The sequence below is a fragment of the Lynx canadensis genome, chromosome C1 (genome assembly GCF_007474595.2).
Source record: "Lynx canadensis isolate LIC74 chromosome C1, mLynCan4.pri.v2, whole genome shotgun sequence".
NCBI lineage: Eukaryota > Metazoa > Chordata > Mammalia > Carnivora > Felidae > Lynx > Lynx canadensis.
Genome location: NC_044310.1, coordinates 7923178 through 7935209, shown reverse-complemented (window position 1 = coordinate 7935209; position 12032 = coordinate 7923178). Strand labels below are relative to the sequence as shown.

The following is a 12032-nucleotide window of genomic DNA, read 5'->3' as shown; positions in this document are numbered from 1 at the left end:
GTTACGAATAGATTTTCATATCTGGGCAGAAAGTGAATCAATCATTTGTATTTGCAGCCCATGTAGCAATCCCTTCTGGGGGTTCATAGGTTTGGATCAGAAGCACCTAGCTGTTAGCACGAATGCCTACTCTCTGACGTTTGCTTGCTGAAAGCCTATTTCTAACATGAGGTACAAGTTAGAGACAGAAGCTTTCCTTATTTGAAGATTTTCTTAAATCACCTAAGCTGCCCAAATGTCAATAGCCCTCCCAATTAAAAAACAAATAGCAAATTAAGAGTGTTTCCCATGCCGGAAGATTATCAATCCTGCATACATCCACAACCCTGCGATGTCCTAGATTCTGAGTTTCTGAAAGAAAGAAAAGTAAGCCCTTGTTTTGAGTACAGCTAAGCCAGTGGAGAAAACCAGGAAGAATGTGGAGGACGAGACCAGTTTTCCCTTCTCCAAGAGGCTTTTACCTTCTCTGCCCTTCAGTGGATAAAGTGACCATAAAAATGGGAATTAACTGAGAGAATAAGGAAAGCCTGTGTTGGACATCTTGCAGTTTTTCCTTTTCTCTATTTTGCTGCTGGTGAAAGAGGGTCAGCTTGGTGTTTCTGGGGAAGATGTTTGTGAAAATCAAATTTATAGTCTTAATGAGAAAAAGCCAGCGAGCTTTTACTTAGCCTGGAACTTCTCAGAGACTTCACAGTCTGGGCCGTACTGCCTTGGGCTGGCACCAAGGACGGGAAGCCTCCAGCAGCCTGAGGATTACAGAGCTGGGTAAGACCTAGAGGTGGTCTCTCCTTCCATGCAAATGGAGCGTCATGTCGCATTGTCTCGAAAACGTCCCGATTGGAGAGAGCCTCCTCCTTTGCTAATATATTCCTGCCCCTGCCTGCCCTTAAACCACCACTTGCACAGTTGGTGAGGGAAACAGCTACCCTTAGAACCGGACTCTCAGTTTGTGGCATGAGTACATCTCAGAAGAACCTGCCTGCCTTGTTGTTAGTTTAATAGTGTCCTTTATGGGGATATTTTACTTCTCCTAAAGTCTTAGTGAGTCACGGCTTTGCCTTTCTGTATGCGGCCATTTAATACCCGATGCTTCTTCTTCCTTTTTTTTTTTTTAATGTTTATTTATTTTTGAGAGAGAGACAGAGTGTGAACAGGGAAGGGACAGAGAGAGGGGGAGACGGGAGACACAATCTGAAGCAGGTTGCCAACTCCGGGCTCCGTGCTGTCAGCACAGAGCCCGACGCGGGGCTCGAACTCACGAACCGCGAGATCATGTCCTGAGCCGAAGTCGGACGCTTCACCGACTGAGCCACACCCACGTGCCCCAATACCTGACACTCCTGTCGCTCAGTCCTATTTCCGCCTCAGTTAAATGCCACCCACCCCAGGAGGCACATCCATCTCTTCCCTAAGTCTCCTGATCTGCCACTTGTACCAGAGTGCATTCTGGACGTGTTAGAAATCGTTTCTCTTGTGCTTCCTTCTAGAGTCTATTGTTTCACGACAGCACCTAGCAAGAGAGTCTGTCTCTGCGCTCAGACTTTGTAGCAAACGTCTGTTCTGTTAGCCAGCATGTACATTGCAGAGCACCGTTAACAATGCCGGCCCAGCCTCAACTGCCTCACCGTCCACTTGGAGAAACAGGCAGCTGAGCTCAGGGACAGTGTGACATGCTAGGAGAGGGACACAGAGGAGGAGGAGAGCCCAATTCAGATGAGGTCCGGAAGGCCTCCCAAGGGGAGTGATACCCAGGTTTCACAGAGAAAGGAGGAGGTAGCCAGGGGTGGGAGGCGGGCATTCTGAGCAAGGTGTAGCTTTGTGAAAGACCTTGGCTTAGTAGGAGGACGTAAGTAGTTGAGTGTGGCTTAAGAGTCAGGGGCGGAGGACAGTAAAGCCAGAGAGGTGGAGGGGAGCCAGGCCTGAGGGCCCCGAGGAGTCCACGTGAGGGGCGTGATTGCTCCTCTGAAGACAGACGAGTCTCTGGAAGGAATCTAAGCAGCTCCTTACCCTTGTTGCTCTGTTTTCCTGAGTCTCACCGGGAAAGGGGCTTTTTGTACTTGCCCCACAAGATTTTTAACTGGAAATGGGACGGCCTAGAACATCCGAATTTCTTGAAATTGTAATGCGTTCATATTAAATGCCCCGAAGGGATCATCTGGCTTGAAGATTAAGGAGGCGGTATATGAAGGACTTGAAATAGTTGGGTCTAGAATCAGACAAATCTGGGTTCTAATCCCTTCCCATCATTGGTAGTTCCATGACCCTGGGCAAATTATTTCTCTGAGTTTACAGATCTGTGCAGTGGTGATGCGAATCCTAACTACTTTACCTCACAGGATTTTTGGTTCAATGAAGCAAAGGATTAAAAATAGTTAAGGCGGGGCACCTGGGTGGCTCAGTTGGTTAAGCATCCGACTTCAGCTCAGGACATGATCTCACCATTTGTGAGTTTGAGCCCTGCATCAGGCTCTCTGCTATTGGCTCAGAGCCCGCTTCAGATCCTGTCTTTCTCTCTCTCTCTCTCTCTCTCTCTCTCTCTCTCAAAAATAAAATAAACATTTAAAAAATAATCATAAAATAAAAAATAAAAATAGTGAAGGCATTTCTGAATAAGATAAATAAATTTGGAGGAATTAAACTGAGAAATCAATATTTATCATAAAGCTACTGTAAGTGATTAAAGGCAGCGTAGTGGTGGCACAAGGCTAAACTCACAGATAAATGGAGCGGAATCAAATGTCTGGAAACACCCGCATGTGTGTAGACACTTGATTTTTGACAAGGTGGCACCACGAAACACTAAGGAAAGCACAGTCTTTTCGGCAAGTTCTTCCAGGTCAGCTACGTAGCCTTACGGGGAGAAGAGGGCTCTTGACCCTTACCTCACACCACACATAAAACTTCAAGTTCAGAGGAGGCTTCCGTTCCACATGTGGAAGGTAAAACCAAAGCTTCTAGAAGATAACATAGGATATTATCTTTGGCATCTTGGGGGTAAGCAAAGATTTCTTAAACAAGATACAAAGAGCACTAACCATACAAGAAAACATTATCAAATGCAATAGAAGGAGTCATCTCTGTTCATTAGAAGACACCACGAAGAGAGCGAAAAGGGAGGAAGATTATCTCCAATAGATATCTTTGTGTTTGTTGCATCCAGATTATACATACAACTCTTCTCAAACAACTTTGAAAAAGGTAGCCAACTTAAAGATTGGCAAGACTTATTTCACAAAAGAAGATCTCCACAAGGCCAATAAACATGAAAAGCTGCTCAAGCTCCTTAGTCATTATGGAAATTCAAATCAAAACTCTCCCGTGCCGCCAATACACACACACTGCAATGGGAAACACGGACGGTACCAAGTGTTGACAAGGATGTGGAGCCATTGGGCTTTTCAGGTATTTCCGGTGGAAATGTCAATTGCTGAAACCACTCTGGGGAGCAGTTTGTCCGTGTCCTCGAAAGCAGAACACACCCTGTAACCCAAAGGTGCTACTTCTTGGTAGGGTCCCAACAGAAACGCCAGCACCCTTGCACCAAAGCCAGTACAAGAACGTGTGTAGGGACAGCACTCGTACGGCCAAGAGCTGACAGCCACCTACATGCCCATCAGTGGGAAGATGGATACTTTGTGATACATTCATAGAATGAGCGAGTCTTCAGCACTAGAAGGAAGAACGACCGTGGCATGTTGGTGGCACATAGCAACACGGACGTATGTCCCAGCCATCGTGTTGAGCATCAGGTGAGGTTCAAAACATGGCAAAACTGTGGGGCACCTGGGTGGCTCAGTCAGTTAAGCATCCGACCCTTGCTCTTGGCTTAGGTCATGATCTTACAGTTTCGTGAGTTCAAGCCCCACATCAGGCTCTGCACTGACGGCTCAGAAGCTGCCTGGGATTCTCTCTCCCTCTCTCTCTCTCTCTGTGCCCCTCCTCTGCTCGTGCTCTCTCTGTCTCTTTTGATGTAAATAACTAAACTAAAAAAATAAAAAAAAAAAAAACGGCGAAACTAACCAGTTGCGTCGAGGTCAGATAGTCGTTGCCTCTAGAGATGAGGAGGGGAGCCGCGGTCAGGACAAGGCTCAGTGTTTCTGGGACCCTGGCAGCGTGTTGTGTTCTGTTTCTCGCTCTGGGTGGTATTTACAAGGGTATCTTCACTCCGCGATTTATCAAGCTGCACACTGTGTGCACCTTTCTATATGTGTGTTACACTTCAACTAGGAAGTTGATTCAAAAATCGATAGTGCACATGATACAAGTTAGTGACGGACACATAGTCAATGTCCAGCAAATATTAAGTATTACTGGTTAGGTATGCAGTTATCATCTCATCAGAAAAGCCCTCCCTGCCCTTCCGAGTCTACACTAAGCCCCCCCACCCCACGTTAGTCTCCATCTAGGTGCTCTGTTTTCTTCTTGGTGTTTACCTTCACAGCATTTATTTCAGGGTTTTTTGGTTTGTTTGTTTTGCTTTTGTTTTCGTTTTTTTTTTTTTTTTTTTTTTTTTGTATATCTGTTTCACCAGCCCGTAAGCTCTGCGAAAGCAAAGACCTCGTCTGTCGTATTTACCACGGTAGCTCTAACATCTATCTCTTGGCACCAGACTGAGACCAAAGAGCTCCTTATTTGGAACTCATCAAGTGAAAGAATGAATCCCCAGCAGAAGGTTCTCTTCACCTAAAACATCTGTTGTGGAGACTCAGGGTCTCTACCGCCATGTCATTGGCGGTACTTTGTCACCGTGAGGTCTTCATCATTGGCCCCTGCGTTCTGTCCTGCTCTGAGTCCATTTTCCTTCTGTAGGTCTTAGACACAGAATCAGAGGAAGTGGGAACTGGAAACACTGAGATCATCTGGCTCAACCTTGTATTTTAATCAATAACTGGGGGCAGCATCCTCACTGTGTAATCCCTTTGTCTCCCTGGAAACCATCGATCTGTGTCTCCCTCCTCTTTCTTTACGTATGAAGACCAACAGAAGGACCACAGAGCATTTGGGGCAAGGTTTTGTCCCGCTCCACTTTATTCCAGAGGCCTGGGTAAATGGCCTATCTGATCACTTCCGCCTGCATCAGCCTGTTTGTTCACTATCACCGTGGCCTGAGGGGCCACACGCAACAGCTGACATTGAAGGCAGAATGAAGTCGCATGTCCCCGTAAAAACAGCCACATCTCGGGGCAGCTGTGTTCACCAGAACTTATCCGGGAACCTGACAGATCTTGCTGTCCCCAAAAGGGGATGAAATACCCATTACGTTACAGTAGCAGAAAGTCACTCTCAGCCGGAGACAAGACCCCGTCAGAAGTGCAGGATAGGATCACACGTTCGTACCCAGGTGCCCTGGGATCCCCAGAGCTTCCCTTCAGGCCGGACCTCTGCCGCCCTGACATAGGCAGCACTGATGGGAAAAGGGAACTGTAATTCTCTGAGAACATTCGAGAAAGTGTGCCAGTTGTGCCTGAGCAACCAATTAATGGCAAGCGTGACTGCGCTTTGCCGTTTACCGGCGAGGGGCTAGAGGGGTGAATAAAACCCACTCTGTCTTAATTCTAAACACATGTTCCCAGGGTGTCACCGCTGTGTTGCTTGGAAGTATGAGTCCTGCTTTCACAGTTGTTTCCTGGCTTCCAGAAAAGTTACAGAGTCGTGTTCTTTTCCCCTACCTCTGCTGGAAGAAAAAGCACTCCGGCCAGAGGGGTGAGGATTTGCTCAAAGCTCCTCACTTCTCGACAAAAACACATTCCAAACCTCTGGGCTCATGCTGACTTCAAAAGTGCAATGTGCCTCTAGGAATCTGTACCCCTTGTAGGGCAGCTCCACACAGGGGAGAGTGGATGGACAGAGGAAACCCCCGTGCAGGCAGAGCACAAACGCAGATTGTATCTTCCCAGGCCCGTCTTTTGCCTTAGTGCCCTCTTAACATCCAGCCCTACCCAAGAGGTCAGGTCTCTCCCCAGTCGCCAGGAGAGCATAAATGTATCTCTGGCTGTTCTGAAGGCTTTCTACAGGTTCACTGGACGGCAGCCTGTCTTTATAGAGCACCTCAGAAACCCCAGGGAAGCTGCCTGTCAGTGTGGAAAGCCGGCCGTCCGCAGGGAGCCGTACGAAGGGAAGAATCCTGGGGTTTCCCCTAAAGCTGAACCAAAAGGACACAGGGTCTTTCACTGCAGCCCAAGACCATCCCAAAGGGAGAAGCTCGCGGTAGTCCAGTAGTAAATGTCTGCCCTTCCACTGTACGTAGCTCACCCGCCGGAACGCCTCGAGGTTTAATGGGACCAGTAAATGGTGAGTTAGAGACGCTGCTTCTGATTTTTATGTACTTCTGGGGCGGGGCGGGGCGGGGCGGGGGTTACTGCTGGCAACTAAACCACGTCACAGCGCTCTCAAGCCTTGAATTATATGCCATATCATGATTCAGAGATGTTAAAGTGTGTGTCTTACAACTGGCGGAGTACAGTAGGGGTTGGGTTCTGCCCCATGGCCACCCCTGACAACGTCCGTGCAGTGATGGCGAAACGTATTGGTGGTGACACCATTGGTCTCTCCAGATACTTTTGGTCGTCTCATAGACTTTGAATCTCGGTGGCCCATTTATAGCGTGTCATGCTCATCTTCTACTGGCTTGGCCTTACCAAGAAGTAGGTTTATTTTTCCCTCTTCCCTGACTCCAGAATGGGCATCAGTGTTTCTACAATGTGGCCTCTCAGGGGAGCGGAGGGCCACCTCACGTCCGCGTACCCAGTTAGGTGGGGAGAAGAGCTCAGCACTGCCAGATCAGCAGACGCCAGCTCATTTACCTTTCTGTGTCCCAACTTCGTCCCCGCGAGAGACTGAGGCAGAGCTCTCGGACATCGGGAAGCCAGGAAATCAGTATTTTACCCAAAATATCAACTCTGCTTTGAGTGAAGACATTTGATAATGAGCCTTGGGTTCACTCTAGCAGCCCTCGCCGCTTTTGTCCCCTTCCTGACAGCTCCTCTTTCTAATCGGCTCTCTCAGAGCTCTTCAATCCACTCTGGGTACGAAGAAGCGGAAAGGAGAAAAACCTCCAGGCATCGCCAGAAAAGGAGCAGTGCTCGTTGTTGTAGAATAAAAAGATAATGGCCAATTTGTCAAGAAGTGTTGACAAGAAAGATAAAGTTGGAAGTAATTAACTGGCTGACATGCTGGGAGTGATGTGTCTGCCAATGGCTCCCTAAATCAGCCGGAGCCTTGGAAATGTGACAGCCATTCATCATTTTTACAGCGCGCCTCTGACGGGCCCCTGGGTTGGAAACCCGGCCGGCACAAATCGTGTGCTTTGACACTCCGGGGCTCTGCGGCCTCTCCGTGCCTTATGCCGGGTTGTGCTAGGGTACCTGGGCCCCGCGTCCAGCCAGGGGCTGCCTGGAGGTGATGTGTAAAATGGGACAGCCTTCCGGGCTTGTCACTGAGCGCTGTCTTCATCTTCGGGGCTTGGATTCCCAGAGCGGGCCTTGCAGACTTCTGCCGGACAGATCACTTACTGCGCGTGCGAGAGCGCCGAATGTGTGCTCCTGAGCGGCGTGCCTGGAGGTCGGGAATCTAACGCGAGTGCTGCCCGCCCACCAGTCAAGAAGGTGCCCCCGTGAGACCGATCACAGGCCTGGGAGCCACAGGCAGGACGAAATGGTGGAGCTGTTTAAAAGTAATTGCCAAGACTGGATCGAGTGGGAAACGCCCGTGTTACGTGCAAAAGCAACATACAAAATTGTACGAATGCTCTGCTCACTGCTGTGTATAAAACACATACCTGTTTATATAGAATATGCGTAGGTGAAAACAGTATTTTGAAAAGTGGTTGAATTGCAGTGGAGTTTAACAAGAAGATACACCTCCCCTCTCCAATCTTGGAAAGATAGGATTTTTTGTCTCCCCTGTCCCTAATCTGTCCCTAACACAGCTGTTAGTGTTCTTTTTTCCTCTTGACATCTCCCACTTTCTCACATGCAGGGTTAGCATGTCCTCCAAGTATCGTGACCGACACGCCATTTAAACTGTGACCGAAGGAAAGGGTGGAGACCAAGTAAGAGCTCTTTACCCTTAAGCCACTCTGGACTGAGACGTCGGGAACCCATTGACTGTCCAAGGCAGGCCGCTTCTTCCGCATCAAATCTTCTTTACCTGGATGCCTCAGGTGCCCTAGAACACCAGGGACACCGAATGTCCCAGCTTTGAAACCTTCTAATGAGGCCAGCCTCCTGTCTGTGAATATGTAAAAAAAGGACTAAAGTGACTTTTCCTGAGTTCCTAGAGCAGAAAAGGGAAGTTTGACCCTAACAGAGCCACAGGTGCTATCGTCATCACCTACCTAGCTGTCCGAGGCCAACCAGCCTGCCTGCGCTTTCCTGCTGAGTTTAAATCGTCCTCACGGCCTTTGTCCATGCCGCAGTTCCGATGCCCTCACGTGGCCTTCTGTCTTCACTTACCCTCTTCAGAAAGAGGCTGCCGCACCCTTGGGTTCCCCAGTCTACCCTGCTGCTCCCAGAGTCCCGGGGGAACTGCCTGATAAAGACACGGGGCCCGGCCGGCCGAAGATCTCCCTGGCTGTGTGCGGGGATCACGCTTGGCACACAGAGCTAAGCCTCGGTGCTGGGAGAAGGGACAGGGAATGGTCTGAAGCAGCTCTGCCTCTACAAGAGAAGCAGGAGGGACTGCTCGATGTAGGTGGTAAGGTTGCAAAGCCATGTCCCCCTTGGCCTCATCTTGGCTGGTCAGGAGCTCCTCGGTCGGACCTGCCAAGGTCCCCAGTCAGCTGTGTTGCATGTGTCCGCAGCCTGGCGCTAAGGGAATTCGGAGAATTCTTACTTGACTGGGCACCAAATAAAACACAGACTGTGGTCTGCACTAGAAATAGACAGGAGAAAGAAGGCCCGGAGCCATTTGGGAAGCGAGTGCATAACATTCTCCTAAATTCCTGATGGGAGCGCTAGGAAAGCCTAAGCGGTCCCCCAGATGTGACCGCAGATGCTCCTTATTTGACTGACTTTCCAACAGGCTTGGGCTGCGTCCTTTTTTTTCTTAATTTTTTTTTTTTAATGTCTATTTTTGAGATAGATATAGAGAGAGGACAAGCAGGGGAGGTGCAGAGAAGGAGGGAGACACAGAATCCAAAGCAGGCTCCAGGCTCCGAGCTGTCAGCACAGAGCCCGACGAGGGGCTCGAACCCACGAACCGTGAGATCATGACCTGAGCCAAAGTCGGGCGACCAACCGACTGAGCCACCCAGACGCCCCTCGGGCTTTGTTCTTAATAGCCTGAAGGTCGCTGAGGCAGCGAGGCTAAGAGATGAGGTCAATAACCAAAGGAGTCATCCCAAAAGGAATTAGTTATCAGGCCAAGCCACTTGGGATTTGACATCAATCCAGAAGCGTGGGGAGCAATGACTTTGAGAACGCTTTGGGATTTCTTCCCACGAGCCAAACCCTTTGAGGATTCTTCAGGTGGTAGGAGTGGCATTTGGATGCCAAGCCAGAGACCGTCTTACTGCTATGCAGTAAGGGTCAGCATTAAGACCCCGAGCAGCTAGTGACTTAGTGGCTGACTCTTTCGGTCGGTTTCATCCTCGTGGGGCTAGTCATCACCTGCACGGGAAAAGCACTGAGGAGAAGCTCGAGAGGGAGAGCCGTGAAGAAGTAAGCAGGCCCTCCCGCCAGCACTAGCTCTTCCGCCATCGCTCTTGACGGGGCATCTGCCGAGGCGGCGAGAGAATCTCCTTCACATCTGAGCCACTGGCCCTCCTGACCCGCTTCCCCTGCTTCTGGAGAAGAATTCTCAGCAGAGAGAGAAGATACATGGTTTAAGGTGTTTGCCACGGAAGGCATGGAGGCACTCTTGTCTCGTCCTTATTTGTTAATTCGGCGCAACTCTAGAAAGTGTCTCCCTCAATTGCCAAGAATTTTCCCAGTTTCTAGCTCTCAACTCCACTTCCCTTAATAAAAATTAAGTCTTGGGGTGGGGAATGAGTGAAAGTGAATGTCGGTAGAATTGCCTCTCCCCCTCTTGCTGTCCTACCTTGCTGTCTTCTTGTCTGTGTCTTCACGGGCTTTCTAACGCCAGGTTCAGTTGTGGGCTCCGGGATGATCACGTGGACAGGGCATTTCTGTTTGCTCTGTAGATTCGTGCCTGTAAGATCTCAACCGGCTGCTCCCACTGGAAGACAGAGCAGAATGCAGATAGACCCCTTCCGATTGGGCCTCCACCAGCTGGCAAAGCTCTGTGTTCTTGTGGCCTCAGCCCCTGTCGAGAGGAGACAGGAAATTCGTCAGCCTGTCCTTCTGCACTGTTCTCGTGGGCACGTTGCTGCCGAACCTCCACCTCTCTCAGCTTGTTTGCGGTCAGATCTTGTCACCTGGACTGATGTCCGTGGGGTCTGGTTTGTGTCGTTAAGCGCTTCTTTGTTGTGGGGTTTGGAACGGTTTGCCCTTTTAAGCCTCCAGCAGTAACACGGAGCGACTGAGGGGCACACAAGGGAGCGTTTATAGAACGGACAATAGAAAACTCCCAGCTGCCCCATGAAGCAAGAGTTCCTCATTAAGGGGGCTTTGAGTGAAGGTGATTTCTCCCCACGAGCCAAACATAGAGCCTCTCCCTTCAGTCTCATAAAACCACATCTGAGTTTTATTAAAAGGGGACTATTTCAGGGCGCCTGGGTGGCTCAGTCGGGTGAGCGTCCCGACTTCGGCTCGGGTCATGATCTCACAGTCTGTGAGTTCGGGCCCCGCATCGGACTCTGTGCTGACAGCTCGGAGCCCGGAGCCTGCTTTGGATTCTATGTCTCCCTCTCCCTCTGCCCCCCGCCCCCTGCCCATGCTCTGTCTCTCTCTCTCTGTCAAAAATAAATAAACATTTTAAAAAAAACATTTTTTTTTTTTAAAGGGGACTGTTTCAGAGGACAGCCCTGTGTCACCCAAGTAGGCAGGAGACTGGGCACTTGACTGCAGAGACTTAGGCAGTCCGCACTTTGTAGCCTGGGCTGTGTCTGTAAGCCCAGCAGCCTCGGACACGCTGCCTGGGAAAAGCCCACGGTGGCGACCTGGCTGGCTGTTTTGTCGGGAAGCGTCAAGGCATACCCGCAGCTTCTGAAAGGAAAGAGACGGGATGGGAGCTTCGGGTTCAGAGGGGCGGTCAGCCACAGCGTCCATGAGGAAATTAAAACGAAAGCTTGGTAGGGCTGCTTTCTCCCGCGTGGCGCGATGCTTGCTTTCCTTCCTTGTACAAGCATTTATGCACGCCTGCTGATCCGAGAGGGGAAGGCTGAGGCGCTGTCCCTCCCGTTGCAGAGCTACAGTGCACTCTTAGCTATTAATTAAGATGCTCTTTATTTTTTAAATTTTTTTTAAGTTTACTTATTTTGAGAGAAAGCACATGCATGCAGGCAAGGAGGAGCAGAGAGAGAGGAGAGTGAGAATCCCGGGCAGGCTCTGTGCGGTCAGTCAGAGCCCGACTCGGGGCTTGATCTCATGAACTGTGAGATCATGCGTGACCTGAGCCGAAATCAAGAGTCAGCCGCTCAACCGACTGAGCCATCTTAAGGCCCCAACTTAAGATCCTTTTTAGGGGCATCTGGGTGGCTCAGTTGGTTAGGCGTCCAGCTTCAGCTCAGGTCGCGATCTCGCGGTCGGTGAGTTCGAGCCCCGCATCGGGTGCTGTGCCGACAGCTCGGAGCCTAGAAGCTGTTGCAGATTCTGTGTCTCCCCCTCTCTCCGCCCCTCCCCTACCCATGGTCTGTCTCTCTCTGTCTCAAAAATAAATAAACATTAAAAAACAATTTTTTAAGATCATTTTTAATGGCACAGGACCCTGTGACCTGGGCCACAGCTTGTTCATGTGTCAAATGGGAATATTAATATTAGTGCCTACTTCATGAGATAACACATAAAAGCAGTAAGCCCCGTGGCTGGTACGTACAGTAAGCGCTCGGTAAATTTAGATCTCTTTTTGTTGTTCTAATACGTTGCCTCCCACAGTGGAATGCCAGAAGTCATGGCGGAAGGAGAAGAAATTAA

General features: G+C 49.7%; 1 protein-coding gene across 1 annotated transcript in view; it reads left to right on the top strand.

The window, feature by feature from the left end:
• MTOR (mechanistic target of rapamycin kinase) overlaps positions 1–12032 on the top strand; it is a 134833-nt gene that overhangs the window by 74152 nt on the left and 48649 nt on the right. The gene's annotated exons all lie outside the window — the stretch shown is intronic.